This window comes from Salmo salar, chromosome ssa27, assembly GCF_905237065.1.
Source record: "Salmo salar chromosome ssa27, Ssal_v3.1, whole genome shotgun sequence".
Classification (NCBI taxonomy): domain Eukaryota; kingdom Metazoa; phylum Chordata; class Actinopteri; order Salmoniformes; family Salmonidae; genus Salmo; species Salmo salar.
The window spans coordinates 38,814,372-38,832,393 of NC_059468.1; positions in this window are offsets into that span (position 1 = coordinate 38,814,372).

Sequence of the window (18,022 nt, forward strand, 5' to 3'; positions counted from 1 at the left end):
ACAACACTAGTGTGATGTAATGCATGCCCACTGAGAATTAGATAACTGAAAATGAAATCCTGCAGATGAAGCAAAGTAAAGGAAGCCAGCTGACCTTATACAAATTCCTTACAATTTTTACCTACGGAACTGTACAGCTGAGAAAATGCCAGTAATGTGTACTCCGTACTTTGTGGGTGGGTGTTGCACACCTTACAGACACCAGTAAAATCCACAAAATGCCACCCACCCACGAGTGTGTTCGGGTCAAGGTGTGGGTTGTCAGCATCTACGGTATTCATCTTTTATAAAGGATTTTCTACAATCGCATGTGTGCGAAAGAGCAAGAAAGGAGAATGTAAAATCTGTCGGAGGGGAAAAAAAATGTCCTTCTGAGGCAAGTTACTGGTTAATAAACCTTTTTCTCAACCACTTGTCAAAAAATCCATCCCGGGATGAGCTAGGGACAGATTTGAGTGTTTTTGAATCCACGTATGAATGTGACTATTTTTTTGTATGTGTGTGAGAGAGAGAGAGAGTGCAGGTCTGTGTGTGTGTGTGTGTGTGTGTGTGTGCTGACCCACGTGTCTCTCACCACTCTAGAGTCCTCTTCACACTACAGAACAGAACATGTCTGGCAACGTGTGAGTATGTGAGGCTCAGTAGTCATGTGGCTGGACTGGTGCAGGGGACCAGACTACATCTCTCTGTCCCTTCATCCCCCTGATACTGTATATCAGACCATTACTGTTCACCCTACAGCTAGTGTACCCTTCTTCTAGTACTGAAGAGCTTTAATATTCACCTTACAGCTAGTGTACCCTGCTTCTAGTACTGAAGAGCTTTAATATTCACCCTACAGCTGGTGTACCCTGCTTCTGGTACTGAAGAGCTTTAATATTCACCCTACAGCTAGTGTACCCTGCTTCTAGTACTGAAGAGCTTTAATATTCACCCTACAGCTAGTGTACCCTGCTTCTGGTACTGAAGAGCTTTAATATTCACCCTACAGCTAGTGTACCCTGCTTCTAGTACTGAAGAGCTTTAATATTCACCTTACAGCTGGTGTACCCTGCTTCTAGTACTGAAGAGCTTTAATATTCACCCTACAGCTAGTGTACCCTGCTTCTAGTACTGAAGAGCTTTAATATTCACCTTACAGCTAGTGTACCCTGCTTCTGGTACTGAAGAGCTTTAATATTCACCTTACAGCTAGTGTACCCTGCTTCTAGTACTGAAGAGCTTTAATATTCACCTTACAGCTAGTGTACCCTGCTTCTAGTACTGAAGAGCTTTAATATTCACCTTACAGCTAGTGTACCCTGCTTCTAGTACTGAAGAGCTTTAATATTCACCTTACAGCTAGTGTACCCTGCTTCTAGTACTGAAGAGCTTTAATATTCACCCTACAGCTAGTGTACCCTGCTTCTAGTACTGAAGAGCTTTAATATTCACCCTACAGCTAGTGTACCCTGCTTCTGGTACTGAAGAGCTTTAATATTCACCCTACAGCTAGTGTACCCTGCTTCTGGTACTGAAGAGCTTTAATATTCACCTTACAGCTAGTGTACCCTGCTTCTAGTACTGAAGAGCTTTAATATTCACCTTACAGCTAGTGTACCCTGCTTCTTGTACTACGTCCCTGTCCTAGATCTGATTCTTCATGGGAGAAACTACAACACAACATAAAGCTGAAGTCTGAACGGTCTTCACGTTGAGTTGATTACAATAACAGGGTTGACCAACTTGGGTCTCAGAGGGCTGTATGTTCTAACACATGATTAATCCAATTCTGGTCTCAACCAATGACAGTGGAATTAGATGTGTTTAGTACCAGGGTAGAGAAGAATCAAAAAACCTGCACATACTGTGCTGCAGCCATCCAGGAACAAAATCGCAGCATTCAGATTGATTGATATTCTTCAGGTGGCTAGTCTAGTCTGTAGGCTCGATTTTTAAATGAGGACTTTGTGGTTTAAATATGTGGTGTATATGGGAGTCCAAGTCCCTGGAGTCGGACAAACATAAAAGACCAAACAAATCCAGAACTGAATGTTTTTATGAAGATTAATTTCCGTTGGTTTCCCGTTTTAATACATTTCATATATATAATGCACGATAAATACACTTTATGTATTTGTGTATTTCAACATCTTGGCCATGTTCTGTTATAATCTCCACCCATCACAGCCAGAAGAGGACTGGCCACCCCTCACAGCCTGGTTCCTCTCTAGGTTTCTTCCTAGGTTTTGGCCTTTCTGGGGAGTTTTTCCTAGCCACCGTGCTTCTACACCTGCATTGCTTGCTGTTTTTTGGTGGTTTTAGGCAGGTTTTCTGTACAGCACTTTGAGATATCAGCTGATGTAAGAAGGGCTATATAAATAAATTTGATGTAGAACATATTGAATGAGTGAGATGGTGGAATGAAACATTAATTTCACATAGCTCCTTCCTCTAGACATTCTGACGACATGTGTCTGCATGGTGAAATGATGTCAGGAGAAAGAAATGAGAGGGGTTCTTAAAGACTTGAAGGAGCAGACAGAGGAAGGAAGGCACTCAGGCTCTTAATCTGTTAACCCATGCCCAAATAATGTTGTTGACTTGTCCTATACATATGTAGGATCTTTATTTGATCACCCTGTTGCAGGAGAACTTGCAATGCAGGACATGTTTAAACTTGTTGTGTATTTGAGGTTTAAAAAGGCTTTTCAAGTTTTTGTCATTTCCACTTTGAAATTCGATTTTGCCGTTTGTGAAAAATGTTCATTAATTATAATCCACATAATAATTCACATTTCCTGTTTGTCACGTAGAGTAGGCCAGAAGGCTAAACTGGAAAACCTAACCTCTATAAAAAATAAAAAGATGGCGGAGCCGCAAAAGTTCTTCTGTGCAACGGTGTTTATTTACATAGTGATTCCGGAACAAAACAACAGTACTGCCATCAAACGTATACCTTATGAGACAGCTTAAAAACAAAGCTGCCCCACCCACAGCTCAATCCAAAATGCCTCTCCTTGAACTGAAAGAGAGGCTCCTTTTGTAGGGGTAGCCCCTCCCCTCAGAACAATTAACACTAATTAATTAAGCAATTACCTATTCAACATACAGTTTCCATTTATCTAAACATACCAAAATATATACATTGCAACACGTTTATGAAACAACATCACAATATAACATTTACAAAATTACATCACTACTGACAGTGTCTTCCAATATGCCCGTTTACATTAATGAGCCATTCCGGACAGGCACTACAAAGTAAGCCCAATTCCCTTAGCTCGGGTCCTTATCCAGCATACCTGGAAGCTACAGAGATGGAGAGAGAGAGGAACAGAACAAACAACCGTGCTCATCCATAACATCGATAAGTATACTAAATATTGCTTATATTAAATATGAACACCTGTCTTTATTTCTTTATACCCTAACTGGTTACTGAAGTAAGTGTGAAATGTATGTACTAAGATAGAGACGTTAACTTGTGTGTCGACCCACATTGTTAACTTATCTGATAACGGAGCAGGGAGGAGTGATGAATGTGTGCGTGCGTTAAAGTACCAAATGCTGCCCGCGTGCCAGTGACGGACTTCTACGTCACATTACCTTCCTCCTCTCCTGAAGCGACCAGGTTCGGGAGTCTGGATAGGTAGTCTGCCGTGACATTTTCTTTTCCTGCCTTATGACGGACACAGAACCTGAAAGGCTGGAGCTCCAGATACCACCTGGTCACACGAGAATTCCGGTCCTTCATGGTCTGGATCCAGGTCAGTGCTCTGTGGTCTGTGTGCAGGTCAAATTCCCTCCCAAGAAGGTAGTAACGGAGGCTATCTAGGGCCCACTTTATAGCCAGGCACTCCTTCTCGATTGTCGAATACCTGGTTTCCCTCGGCAACAGCTTCCGACTCAGGTACAGTACAGGAAGCTCTTCTCCTGGCTCCCCTTGGGCCAGTACAGCTCCAATTCCCACAGCCGAAGCGTCCACCTGCACGAGAAACCTCTTCTGAAAATCAGGGGTCTGGAGAACAGGGAATGAGCACAGTCGTTTTTTCAGTATCCTGAAGGCTTCCTCACACTCCTCAGTCCACTTCACAGGGTTGCTGGCCACCTTTGAAGTGAGGTTGGTTAGAGGGACAGCGATGGTCGAAAACTGCGGAATGAATCTCCGGTACCATCCTGCCAGACCTAGGAAGGACTTCACCTGTGTCTTGGTTCTGGGTTGAGGGCTGTTCCTGATGGACTCCACTTTGTCCACCTGAGGTCGAACTTCACCCTTACCCAGCTGGTAACCCAGATACTTAGTCTCCTGTTTTGCCCACTCACACTTCAGGAGGTTAAGCGTGAGGCCTGCATCATGGATCTTCCCCAGGACTCTGCTAAGATGCTGTATGTGCTCCTCCCAGGAGTGACTGTAGATCACCACGTCATCCAAGTAAGCAGCACAGTAATCGTCACAGTCCTGGAGGACCTTGTCCATAAGCCTCTGGAAAGTTGCAGGGGCCCCATGAAGGCCAAACGGCATGACCTTAAACTGGAACAGGCCCATCGGTGTCCGGAAGGCAGTGTAGGCCTTGGATTGTTTGTCCAGGGGCACCTGCCAGTACCCTTTGCAGAGATCCAATGTGGTGATGTAATGAGCTCTACCGATTCTCTCCAGTAAGTCGTCAATGCGGGGCATGGGGTAGGCATCAAACTGGGAGATGGCATTCACCTTACGGAAGTCCATGCAGACACGCAAAGAGCCATCCTTCTTTGGGACAATGACAATAGGGCTGCTCCATTCACTTGATGATGGCTCGACAACATCCATCTCTATCATGGTGTGGACCTCTTCTTTGAGGGCTACCACCAGCCTCTCAGGCACACGGTAAGGATGCTGGCGGACAGGGTTCTGGCCAGGCTTCAAACGAATGACGTGTTCCAGGACTTTGGTTCTTCCTGGCCTCTGACTGAAGAGGGCCGGATACTTGTCAAACAGCTGCTTCAGCTCAACTTGCTTGTCTTCTTCTAGGTGAGCCAGTATGACCTCTGCTCGTCCTTTCCATGCCTCTGTGACCCCATCTGACTCGTCCTCTTCTACTCTGCGGACCAGAAAGGACTTTACCTTGGAGAGTTCCCCTTTCTCCTCCCAGGCCTTGAGGAGGTTCACATGGTAGGTTTGCTTCTCCTTACCCTTGTCCGGGTGCAGCACCTCGTAGGTCACCGGGCCCATCTTCCTCCCGATTAGGTACGGCCCTTGCCACTGCGCAAGGAGCTTGCTGGTAGACGAGGGAAGGAGGAGCAGGACTTTCTGTCCTGGCTCAAACGCTCTGTGGCGAGCGTGCTGGTCATACCCTCGCTTCTGGGCCTTCTGGGCTTGCTGAAGATTTGCCCTAGCCTCCTCTCGGTACCGCTCCAGCCTGTCTCGCATCTGGAGAACGTACTGGACAATCCCCTGTCCTGAGGTAGCTACTGGGGAACCTTCCCAGCACTTCTTCAGCAGGTCCAGTGGTCCCTGCACTGGCCATCCATAGAGGAGTTCGAATGGTGAGAAACCTGTCGATGCCTGAGGCACCTCCCCTGTAAGCAAAAAGCAGAAAGGGTAACCACTTATCCCAGTCTTTACCAGTGTCAGCCACAAACTTCCTCAGCATATTCTTGAGCGTTTGATTGAATCTCTCTACAAGCCCATCCGTTTGGGGATGGTAGGGAGTGGTCCTCAAGCCTTTAATGCCCAGCTGTCGGTGGAGTTGAACCATCAGTCGTGAAGTGAAGTTTGTGCCTTGGTCCGTCAGGATTTCATCTGGGATTCCTACACGAGAAAAGAGCTGAACAAGAGCACTGATTATTTTTGGAGTGGTTATGGAACGGAGTGGGAAGGCTTCTGGGAACCGGGTGGCATAGTCACAGATCACCAATATATACTGGTAACCTGCACTACTCTTCTCCAAGGGTCCAACAATGTCCATTGCAATTCTCTTGAATGGGGTAGAGATAACTGGCAGTGAACATAGAGGAGCCCGGTCAGACCTACGGACAGCACTGGTTTTCTGGCACGTGGGGCATGTTTTGCAGTATGTTTGTACATCAGTATACATGGAGGGCCAAAAGAAACGGGAGCCTAGCCTAAGATAGGTCTTATGTTGCCCTAGATGGCCTGCCCATGGAACTGTATGTGCAAGGTTGAGAACAAGTGGTCTACATGTAGATGGCACCACTAACTTCCTGCTATCTGCTTCTGACCCAAGGTAGAGTATGTGGTTGTCTACTGTGTATATTCCCCCACATGAAGATTGGCTGTCCCCAGCTAAGGCCTTATCAAATAAACCTTTCAAGGTTGCGTCAGACTTCTGCAGTGTAGCAAAATTTTGTGGAACTTCCCATTGCACTTCTAACCCAGACACATCAGCAACAGGTACAGGGGTTCCCACATACTTCTCAAGACGCCGCTGGCGGCGTGACTTTCTGGGCCCTTTGGTTCCCCCCTCACACAGACTATCACACAAGTCAGGCAGAGGTTGTAAACCAGCTTTGGCCTGTGCACGAGTGACAACTGAACATGACACCTGAACATCAGACTGGCAAACTGACTGTTCATATAGCTGACCCCCCACACTTCCCAACAGATCAGAGAGTACAGGCACATCCCTCCCCAAAATCATCTCAAAAGGTAGCTTCGCCATTACCCCAACTTTGAGGAGGTATTTCTGACCCTGAATCTCCACTGTGAGTTCAGCTGTGGGCTGCTGTGACTGGTCACCATGGACACATTGGATCAGTGTCTGGTGACCGTAATCAATGTCATTAACAGGTACATTACATTTTCTGATCAACGACAGGGAACTGCCGGTGTCAATCATTGCAGTAAGACTTTTACCATTCACTTTTACAGGTACCAAGACTGACCCTTCCCCAGTCTGTCTATTCTGAACACCATCCCCCTCTCTGGGCACATAACAGTAACCTGAGAGCTTGGATTTACGTAGCGGACACATTGAAGCCTTGTGCCCCTGCTGTCGGCAGTAAAAACAGGTCAGACCCCTCCCATCAGAGCGAACTGCATAATCCCTTACCTCCCTCCTCCCAGACACATAACCCCCAGAGTTACCTCCACCATCTCGGGTATCTCTGATGTCCCTTGTGTCTCGGAGACTCCTTGGAGCGGGTGCTGCAGGTCGTGGTGGGCCCCCCTTTACGTGCATTAAGGTACTGCAGCGCAAGCTTGGCCGCCATAAGCCCGTCCTTGGGCTCGTGCTCTCGAACCCAGGTTCGAATGTCGTGTGGTAGAACTTGTAGAAGTTGCTCGAGGATGATGACCTCACCGATCTCGTCCTGTGTCTTCTCCTCTGGTTGAACCCATCGTCGGTAGAGACCCTTGAGGCGGTGGTACGTCTCTGTCGGTGACTCACCCGATGGCGTCGATGCAACTCTAAAGCGTTGACGGTAGGTCTCCGAGGAGATGTCGAACTTCATCAGCAGCGCTTCCTTCAAGCCCTTGTAGACGTTGGACAGCCCCTCATCCATTGCTGTGTAAGCCTCTAAGGCCTTGCCCGTGAGCAATGGGACAAGCCTGCAGGCCCACTCTACTTCCGGCCACTGCCACGTCTTGGCCATTCGCTCAAACCTCAGCAAGTAGTTTTCAATGTCCTCCCCCTGCTGGTATGAGGGCATCTTTGGCTCCTTCCTCAGGAATGCTGGAAGATGAACGTTAACACTGCTGGACTGGTCTCCTGGTGCTGGGGCTGGCCTCATTACTGCTTGGGGATCCTGCTGTGGAGTTGAAGTCCCTGCTGCGTCGAGCCTTTGTCGTCCTGGTGTTGGCAGACCCAATCTTGGGCTCTCACTGACGAGTTCCACTTGGTGAGGAGCTGTGAGGATAGATTGGCGTAGGCCCTGAAACTCCTGCTTGAGGTCTTCGTCCCTCTTCTCAAGGCAGGTGAAAAGTTGCTGGAAAAGGGCTACCATGGTTGGGTGTGGTTCTGGTCCCCCAACTGCTCCTTCAGTTAGCTGGTCTCTTATTGCTGTATCTGCTGGTTCAACCGGTAGTTCAAACAGTTCTGGTTGTGTTTGGCCCCTTGGTCGGGCTCCTAGTTTCTCATAATTAACCTCTTCACCAGAAGATTCCATGGTATTCCACCCAGTTTCAACTTCAATTACCTTTTATGACAGTTGATGCTGCTGCTGAGAACGCAATCCTGTACGCATTCCTTTACCTCTCTTGTTGGAATTCACTGATTTGCGGTGCGCCATCCCACTGCTGCCACCATATGTCACGTAGAGTAGGCCAGAAGGCTAAACTGGAAAACCTAACCTCTATAAAAAATAAAAAGATGGCGGAGCCGCAAAAGTTCTTCTGTGCAACGGTGTTTATTTACATAGTGATTCCGGAACAAAACAACAGTACTGCCATCAAACGTATACCTTATGAGACAGCTTAAAAACAAAGCTGCCCCACCCACAGCTCAATCCAAAATGCCTCTCCTTGAACTGAAAGAGAGGCTCCTTTTGTAGGGGTAGCCCCTCCCCTCAGAACAATTAACACTAATTAATTAAGCAATTACCTATTCAACATACAGTTTCCATTTATCTAAACATACCAAAATATATACATTGCAACACGTTTATGAAACAACATCACAATATAACATTTACAAAATTACATCACTACTGACAGTGTCTTCCAATATGCCCGTTTACATTAATGAGCCATTCCGGACAGGCACTACAAAGTAAGCCCAATTCCCTTAGCTCGGGTCCTTATCCAGCATACCTGGAAGCTACAGAGATGGAGAGAGAGAGGAACAGAACAAACAACCGTGCTCATCCATAACATCGATAAGTATACTAAATATTGCTTATATTAAATATGAACACCTGTCTTTATTTCTTTATACCCTAACTGGTTACTGAAGTAAGTGTGAAATGTATGTACTAAGATAGAGACGTTAACTTGTGTGTCGACCCACATTGTTAACTTATCTGATAACGGAGCAGGGAGGAGTGATGAATGTGTGCGTGCGTTAAAGTACCAAATGCTGCCCGCGGCCAGTGACGGACTTCTACGTCACACTGTTGTTGCATGATTTATTTTCATGCTGTAGCAAACTGGCTCAAATTAAGATCCTACGTCTGTACATGTATTTGTGATCAACGCATACATCTGAGAAGGAAAAAAAACACTTCAAAAACCCGACTTCAAACTTGTATCTCAAACAGACCGTTAAAAAAAAAAAAATGCTGGCTATTTCCTCTTGAGGATGACGTCATGATTTTGGCCGAGACGGCTCATTGGCTGAGGTGGCCAATCAGCTGTTTACTTGTCATGAATATTTTTAATGACCGGTATACGCCCACACCAATCCAACACAGAAATGCTGCAATTTCACCCATATTGTATACAATTACAGATCATATTTAATAGAGACCGTGAAACACTGGAGAGCTACTTTTTAAGGATGAAGTCAAGAAACATTCCCAACGACCTTTTGTTACCTTGTTTGAAGCCCATAGATAAACCTTTTTGTGAAAGTCTATTCACTTTTCATCAATCAAGATTTTCCATAACACTATGGGTGTGTGCGCCTCCGTATTGGTTCAGTGTGTGTGTGTGTGTACCAGTGTGACTCGGTGTGACTCTGTGTTTGTCAGTGAGATCTGCAGTTCTGTCTCACTGTACAGTAAAGCTAATTTATGCTTTTGGTTCCACTGAGTGCCCGAAACCCTACCCTAACCCTTACCCTAACCTTAATCCCTGCCCTAAACCCTAACCTTAATCCCTACCCTAAACCCTAACCTTAACCCGTACCAAAATCCCTAACCTTAACACCTACCCTAAACCCTAACCTTAATCCCTACCCTAAATCCTAACCTTAACCCCTACCAAAATCCCTAACCTTAACACCTACCCTAAACCCTAACCTTAATCCCTACCCTTAACCCTTACCCTAAACCTTAACCCCTAACCTTAGCCCTACCCTAACCTTAACCCCTACCCTAAAGCCTAACCTTAGCCCTACCCTAACCTTAACCTTAACCCCTACCCTAAACCCGGATAGCAAGGACCGACTGGAGAGGAAGAGGCAAAGGGAGAGGATTTACACTGGCTACAGGTTCATCTGCCTCACCTAAAGCTATAGACCACTAAGTGCTAACAGTCAGTATCTGGATAACATGTGTGAAATGCTTGATAATGTATGTGATATCAACAGAGAGGTATATTTTCTGGGTGATTTATATAATGACTGGCTTTCATCAAGCTGCCCACTCAAGAAAAAGCTTCAAACATTAACCAGTGCCTGAAACCTTGTTCAGGTTATCAATCAACCTACCAGGGTAGTTACAAACAGCACAGGAACGAAATCATCAACATGTATCGATCACATCTCTACTAATGCTGCAGATATTTGCTTTAAAGCAGTATCCAAATCCATCGGATGTAGTGATCACAGTATAGTAGCCATATGTAGGAAAACCAACGTTCCAAAGGCTGGGCCTAATATAGTGTATAAGAGGTCATACAATACGTTTTGTAGTGATTCCTATGTTGATGATGTAAAGAATATCTGTTGGTCTGTGGTGTGTAATGAGGAGCAACCAAACGCTGCACTTGACACATTAATGACAAATGTATGAAATTGCTTATCCCAGTTACTAATAAGCATGCACCCATTTAAGAAAATGACTGTAAAAACTGTTAAAGCCCCTTGGATTGATGAGGAATTGAGAAATTTGTATGGTTGAGAGGAATGAGGCAAAAGGAATGGAAAATAAGTCTGGCTGCACAACCGATTGTCAAACGTACCGCAAATTGAGAAATTATGTGACTAAACTGAATTAAAAAGAAGAAGAAAATACACTATGAAACAAAGATAAATGACATAAAGAATGACAGTAAAAAGCGTTGGAGAACCTTCAATGAAATGTTGGGAAAAACGGCAAACTGAGCTCCATCATTCACTGAATCAGATGGCTCATTCATTACAAAACCCACTGATATTAACCAACTACTTTAATGATTTTTTTTGCTTTTCATCGGCAAGATTAGCAAACTTGCGCATGACATGCCAGCAACAAACGCTGACACTAAACATCCAAGTATATCTGACCAAATTATGAAAGACAATAATTGTGATTTTGAATTCCGTAAAGTGAGTGTGGAAGAGGTGAAAATTGTCGTCTATCAAAATTACTGAGGATAATAGTGGATGATATTGCCACTCCTTTTTGCTATATCTTCAATTTAAGCCTACTAGAAAGTGTATGCCCCCAGGCTTGGATGGAAGCAAAAGTCATTCCACTACCCAAGAATAGTAAAGCACCCTTCACTGTCTCAAATAGCCATCCAATCTATCGACGTCACCGCACGAGGAGGCAAAAATAGACTTTTCCCCTCATCGCGACGTCCCTCTAAGGCCCTTGTGCTAGCTTGCTAGCCTCGGCCTGCTAACTGCTAGCTTACTAGCCCCGGCCTGCTAACTGTCTGAATCGCCGTGTCCCCAGCCAGCCCAACCACTCACTGGACCCATACGATCACTTGGCTATGCATGCCTCTCCCTAAAATCAATATGCCTCGTCCATATTGATCACTGGTTAGTGATTACTGTCTTATTTCACTGTAGAGCCTCTAGCACTGCTCAATATGCCTTAACCAACCATGTTGTTCCACCTCCCACATATGCGATGACCTCACCTGGTTTAAACGTCTCTAGAGACTATATCTCTCTCTTCATTACTCAATGCCTAGGTTTACCTCCAATGTACTCTCTTCCTACCATACCTTTGTCTGTACATTATGCCTTGAATCTATGCTATCGTGCCCAGAAACCTGCTCCCTTTACTCTCTGTTCCGAACGTGCTAGACGGCCAGTTGTTATAGCCTTTAGCCGTACCCTTATCCTACTTCTCCTCTATTCCTCTGGTGATGTAGAGGTTAATCCAGGACCTGCAGTGCCTAGTTCCACTCCCAGTCCCAAGGTACTCTCATTTGTTGACTTCTGTAACCGTAAAAGCCTTGGTTTCATGCATGTTAACATTAGAAGCCTACTCCCTAAGTTTGCTTTATTCACTGCTTTAGCACATTCTGCCAACCCGGATGTCTTAGCTGTGTCTGAATCCTGGTTTAGGAAAACCACCAATAACCCCTGAAATTTCCATCCCTAACTATAACATTTTCCGCCAAGATAGAACTGCCAAAGGGGGTGGTGTTAGCCTGCAGAGTTCTGTCTTACTATCCAGGTCTGTACCAAAACAATTTGAGCTTCTACTTCTAAAAATTCACCTTTGCAGAAACAAGTCTCTCACCGTTGCCGCTTGCTATAGACCACCCTCTGCCCCCAGCTGTGCCCTGGACACCATATGTGAATTGATTGCCCCCCATCCATCGTGCTGCTAGGTGACCTAAACTGGGACATGCTTAACACCCCAGCAGTCCTACAATCTAAGCTAGATGCCCTCAATCTCACACAAATTATCAATGAATCTACCAGGTACAACCCCAATTCCATAAACACAGGCACCTCATAGATATCATCCTAACTAACTCGCCCTCCAAATACACCTCTGCTGTTTTCAACCAAGATCTCAGCGATCACTGCCTCATTGCCTGCATCCGTAATGGGTCTGCGGTCAAACGACCACCCCTCATCACTGTCAAACGCTCCCTAAAACACTTCAGCGAACAGTCCTTTCTAATTGACCTGGCCGGGTTATCCCGGAATGACATTGACCTCATCCCGTCAGTAGAGGATGCCTGGTTATTCTTTAAAAGTGCCTTCCTCACCATTTTAAATAAGCATGCTCCATTCAAAAAATGTAGAACTAGGAATAGATATAGTCCTTGGTTCACTCCAGACCTGTCTGCCCTTGACCAGCACAAAAACATCCTGTGGCATTCTGCATTAGCATCGAATAGCCCCCGTGATATGCAACTTTTTAGGGAAGTTAGGAACCAATATACACAGGCAGATAGGAAAGCTAAGGCTAGCTTTTTCAAACATCAATTTGCATCCAGTAGTACAAACTCAAAAAAAGTTCTGGGACACTGTAAAGTCTATGGAGAATAAGAGCACCTCCTCCCAGCTGCCCACTGCACTGAGGCTAGGAAACACTGTCACTAAAGATAAATCCACAATAATTGAGAATTTCAATAAACATTTTTCTACGGCTGGCTATGCCTTCCACCTGGCTACCCCTACCCCGGTCAACAACCCTGCGCTCCCCACAGCAACTCACCCAAACCTCCCCCACTTCTCCTTCACCCAAATCCAGATAGCTGATGTTCTGAAAGAGCTGCAAAATCTGGACCCCTACAAATTAGCCGGGCTAGACAATCTGGACCCTCTCTTTCTAATATTATCTGCCGAAATTATTGTAACCCATATTACTAGCCTGTTCAACCTCTCTTCGTATCGTCTCAGATTGCCATAGATTGGAAAGCTGCCGCGGTCATCCCCCTCTTCAAAGGGGGAGACACTCTAGACCCAAACTGCTACAGACCTATATATATTCTACCCTGCCTTTCTAAGGTCTTTGAAAGCCAAGATTACCGACCATTTCGAATTTCACCGTACCTTCTCTGCTGTGCAATCTGGTTTCAGAGCTGGTCATGGGTGCACCTCAGCCACGCTCAAGGTCCTAAACGATATCATAACCGCCATCAATAAGAGACATTACTGTGCAGCCGTATTCATCAACTTGGCCAAGGCTTTCGACTCTGTCAATCACAACATTCTTATTGGCAGCCTTGGCTCTTATTCTTATTCAACAGCCTTGGTATCTCAAATGATTGCCTCGCTTTGTTCACCAACTACTTCTCTGATAGAGTTCAGTATGTCAAATCGGAGGGCCTGTTGTCCGGACCTCTGGCAGTCTCTATGGGGGTGCCACAGGGTTCAATTCTCGGGCCGACTCTCTTCTCTGCATTTATCAATGATGTCGCTCTCACTGCTGGTGATTCTTTGATCCACCTCTACGCAGATGACACCATTCTGTATACCTCTGGCCCTTTGTTGGACACTGTGTTAACTAACCTCCAGATGAGCTTCAATGCCATACAACTCTCCTTCCGTGGACCTCCAACTGCTCTTAAATGCAAGTAAAACTAAATGCATGCTCTTCAACCGATCGCTGCCCGCGCCTGCCCGCCCGTCCAACATCACTATTCTGGACGGTTCTGACTTAGAATATGTGGACAACTACAAATACCTAGGTGTCTGGTTAGACTGTAAACTCTCCTTCCAGACTCACATTAAGCATCTCAAATCCATAATTAAATCTAGAATCGGCTTCCTATTTCACAACAAAGCATCCTTCACTCATGCTGCGAAACATACCCTCGTAAAACTGACCATCCTACCGATCCTTGACTTCGATGTCATTTACAAAATAGCCTCCAACACTCTACTCAACAAATTGGATGCAGTCTATCACAGTGCCATCCGTTTTGTCACCAAAGCCCCATATACTACCCACCATTGTGACATCTATGCTCTCGTTGGCTGGCCCTCGCGTCATACTCGTCGCCAAACCCACTGACTCCAGGTCATCTACAAGTCTCTGCTAGGTAAAGCCCTGCCTTATCTCAGCTCACTGGTCACCATAGCAGCACCCACCCGTAGCACGCGCTCCAGAAGGTATATCTCACTGGTCACCCCCATTGCCAATTCTTCCTTTGGCCGCCTCTCCTTCCAGTTCTCTGCTGCCAATGACTGGAACGAACTGCAAAAATCTCTGAAGCTGGAGACTCTTACCTCCCTCACTAGCTTTAAGCACCAGCTGTCAGAGCAGCTCACAGATCACTGCACCTGTACATAGCTCATCTGTAAATAGCCCATCCAATCTTCCTCATCCCCATACTGTATTTATTTATTTATTTATTTATCTTGCTCATTTGCACCCCAGTATTTCAACTTGCACATTCATCTTCAGCACATCCTACCATTCCAGTGTTTATTTGCTATATTGTAATTACTTTGCCACCATGGTCTATTTATTGCCTTACCTCTCTTATCCTACCTCATTTGCACATGCTGTATATATATTTTCTACTGTATTATTGATTGTATGTTTGTTTATTCCATGTGTAACTCTGTGTTGTTGTATGTGTCGAACTGCTTTGCTTATCTTGGCCAGGTCGCAGTTGCAAATGAGAACTTGTCCTCAACTAGCCTACCTGGTTAAATAAAGTCAATAACAAATAAATGAAATCAGACTGTTGCCAACCCTTAGTAAAGTTTATAGGCAAGGACATTCAACAATCACAACACTTACACAAATGACTGATAATTGGCTGAGAGAAATTTATGATAAAAAGATTGGGGGGGGGGCTGTTTTGTTAGACTTCAGTGTGGCTTTTGACAGTATCGATCATAGTCTGCTGCTGGAAAAAACTATGTGTTATGGCTTTACACCCCCTGCTATAATGTGGATAGAGAGTTACCCATCTAACAGAACACAGAGGGTGTTCTTTAATGGAAGCCTCTCCAACATAATCCAGGTAGAATCAGGAATTCCCCAGGGCAGCTGCCTAGGCCCCTTACTTTTTTCAATCTTTACTAACGACATGCCACAGGCTTTGAGTAAAGCCAATGTGTCTATGTATGTGAATGACTCAAAACTATACACGTCAGGTACTACAGCAACTGAAATGACTGCAACATTTAACAAAGAGATGCAGTTAGTGTCAGAATGGGTGGCAAGGAATACATTATTCGTAAATATTTCAAAAATGAAAAGCATTGTATTTGGGACAAATCAATCACTAAACCCTAAACCTTAACTAAATCTTGTAATAAATAATGTGGAAATTGAGCAAGTTGAGGTGACTAAATTTCTTGGAGTAACCCTGGATGGTCAAAACCTATTGATATGTTACAACAGTAGCTAAGATGGGGAGAAGTCTGTCTATAATAAAGCGCTGCTCTGCCTTCTTAACAACACTATCAACAAGGCAGGTCCTACAGGCTCTAGTTGTCCCTCCTGGACTACTGTTCAGCCGTGTGGTCAGGTGCCACAAAGAGGGACTTAGGAAAATTGCAATTGGCTCAGAACAGGGCAGCACGGCTGGCCCTTGGATGTACACAGTGAGCCAACATATTAATAATATGCATGTCAGTCTGTCCTGGCTCAAAGTAGAGGAGAGATTGACTCCATCACTGTTTGTATTTATGAGAGGTATTGACATGTTGAAAGCACCGAGCTGTCTGTCTAAACTACTGGCACACAGCTCAGACACCCATGCATACCCCACAAGACATGCCACCAGAGGTCTCTTCACAGTCCCCAAGTCCAGAACAGACTATGGAAGGCTCACAGTACTACATAGAGTGATGACTACATTGAACTCTATTCCACATCAGGTAACTGATGCAAGCAGTAAAATTAGATTAACACCTCATGGAACAGCGGGGACTGTGAAGCAACACAAACATGGACACATAGATAAACACACATGATAACATATACACTATGCACACACGTATACATGGATTTTGTGTTGTAGATATGTGGTAGTGGAGTATGGGCCTGAGGGCACACACTTAGTGTGTTGTGAAATCTGTAATGAATGTATTTTTATGTTTTTAAAATGGTATAACTGCCTTAATTTTACCGGACCCCAGGAAGAGTAGCTGCTGCCTTGGCAGGAACTAATGGGGATCCGTAATAAATACAAATACTCAGCTCAAAATCTGGCAGTGTGAGATAAGCCATTTTTTTGTGTGGCGGTCTATGAGAGAGTCGAATTACAATAAGCCATTTATTTGTGTGGTGGTCTATGAGAGAGTCGAATTATGTGAGGTTTATTTGATCTATTTGAAGTTTTCTAATGTATAGGTTGTTGCAAATGTACTGATATAACACACGTGATTAATCAAATTCTAGTCTCTGATATAAGTGGATGCACGTGGCATTCCGGCAACTTTGAGAGAAAAAAACCAACGTAGTCGTGCCTGTTGTTCACACATGCCCTCTAATTGGCTAGAATGGTCCTATCACACGTCACCTGTTTTCAATCATTTAGGATATGTATTTCCATTGTTAGAGCGGTCACTCGACTATCTTGTCATTATAGTAGAGAATCTTTGTCCAGGCGGCCTTGAGACCTGCGTCCATCACAATTGGGAGCCCAGAGTGGCGCAGCAGTCTAAGGCACTGCATCTCAGTGCTAGAGGCGTCACTACAGAGCCTGGTTCGATTCCAGGCTGTATCACAACCGGCCGCGGTTGGGAGTCCCATAGGGCGGCCCAGCGTCGTCCGGGTTTGGCTGGGGTAGGAGGTCATTGTAAATAAGAATGTGTTCATAACTCAACAGTATGTGCCCCTCACAGGGTACAAGCTGGTCATCTCTCTATTCATTCCCTTCTAGAGAAACAACATACATTTAGTGAAACAGTACAAATATGGCATAAAGTTTATCTTTCATGGCATCTCAAATCAAAACGAATGCACACACAGACAGACAGACAGACAGACAGACAGACAGACAGACAGACAGACAGATATAATATATATATATATACACAGACATACACACACACATTCAATCTATCCTTGCTCATCAATAAGATAAAACATCAACACCCAACTACTGTGATTGAAAATATCATATATTTATTATTTTCTTGTGTTTGAATACATAATTAGACATTTATTTAATGTACATGTATATTACTTTCATAGAAATAGTATAACTTCATGCTAGCCCTCATTAAAGTTTTGACTAATGAACATCAAAATGCTTCAACACAGACTTGGTTTTACATAAAACATGGAACTCCTTGTTCGATGGGAATCCATGCTTCCCCATGGGAGTAGTATACTATATAGGGAACAGGGTGCCTTTTGGGATGCTAGCTTGGTTATTTGTTTACTGTAGTACAAATATATAAGTAAATGTAGTAATATCTTGCGTGTTTATATATGGGGTTATTTTAGTGAATCATTAGACCCACGCCCATCTATACTCCATTGTCCTGTAAATAGATAGGTACAGTATAATCTGGTAGTAGATGGGTTAAGGCTCTGTCTCTCTGTCTCTCTCTCTCTCTCTCTCTCTCTCTCT